This window comes from Macrotis lagotis, chromosome 7 (assembly GCF_037893015.1).
Source record: "Macrotis lagotis isolate mMagLag1 chromosome 7, bilby.v1.9.chrom.fasta, whole genome shotgun sequence".
Lineage (NCBI taxonomy): Eukaryota > Metazoa > Chordata > Mammalia > Peramelemorphia > Peramelidae > Macrotis > Macrotis lagotis.
The window spans coordinates 168,732,604-168,733,804 of record NC_133664.1 but is presented as its reverse complement, the minus strand read 5'-3'; the positions used below and the strand labels follow the sequence as shown (position 1 = coordinate 168,733,804).

The window sequence follows — 1,201 nt, the reverse complement described above, 5'->3', positions numbered from 1 at the left end:
ATTAAGTGTCTGAGACTAGATTTGAACTCAAGTACTCCTGACTCCAGGGCCAGTACTTTATCCACTGTGCCACCTAGCTGCCCCTGATCCACTCATTTTTTTTTTAGAATTAAATTATTTAGCTAGTGGTCTGGCTCCATGTTGCCTCAGGGCCTTTCCTCTTTCATTGCCTGCCCCATTGGCCTTCTCAGCTCTTCCAGCTTGCCTGCCAGGGTCCCCGGGGATCTGGAACCATGCCTTCAATTAAGTTGCAGAGCTCTGATGGAGAGATATTGGAAGTTGATGTTGAAATTGCAAAACAGTCTAACTATGAAGACCATGTTTGAAGATCTGGGAATGGATGATGAAGGGGATGATGATCCAGTTCCTTCCCCAAACGTTAATTCAGCAAGCAATATTAAAAAGAGATAATTCAGTGGTGCACCCATCACAAAGATGATCCTCCTCCTCCTGAGGATGATGAAAACAAAGAGAAGAGAACAAATGATATTCCTGTTTGGGACCAAGAATTCCTGAAAGTTGACCAAGGAACACTTTTTTGAACTTATTCTGGCTGCAGACTATTTTGATATTAAAGGTTTCCTTGATGTCAAATGCAAGACTGTTGCAAATATGATCAAGGGAAAAACTCCAGAAGAGATTCACAAAATATTTAATATCAATAATGACTTTTCTGAAGAGGAAGAAGCCCAGGTACGCAAAGAGAACCAAAGGTGTGAAGAAAAGTGAAACACTGTAAGGATCATTCCAAATAACTAGTTGCACTGCTTTGTTTATAATTGTTAATATTAGACAAATGCAGCAGCAAATCTGTTGTATTAGCAGGTTATCAATCATTCCCGTTGCATGTGTAGCGTTTTTTGAGTCCAGAGTCTAATTCTATGGCTGTTTTAACCAGTATAATCAAAAGTCTTTTTTGAATAAAACTGAAACTGTGTGGGTTCTGTATGAAAAGTGTCACTTTTGGCTTTCCTTTTATTTTTTGAAGCAGTTTGTCCAGTTATTGTCCAGCTTTAAACTTTAGTTTTCTTGCTATCTGGTTTGCCCTTTAAGGAACATTGGAATTGTAAATAAAACCACTTGCAAAAGTTTTCCACAACAGAAAAAAAAAGAATTACATTATTTATTTTCCAAACAATTTTAATCCAATTTCCATTAAACCTTATTGATTGTATTTATGATGCATTATATATGAAAAGGA

At 37.2% G+C, this 1,201-nt stretch overlaps 1 pseudogene; it reads left to right on the top strand.

The window, feature by feature from the left end:
• The first annotated feature begins 233 nt into the window (after positions 1 to 233).
• LOC141493898 (S-phase kinase-associated protein 1 pseudogene) lies at positions 234 to 729 on the top strand (annotated as a pseudogene).
• The last annotated feature ends 472 nt before the right edge of the window (positions 730 to 1,201 follow it).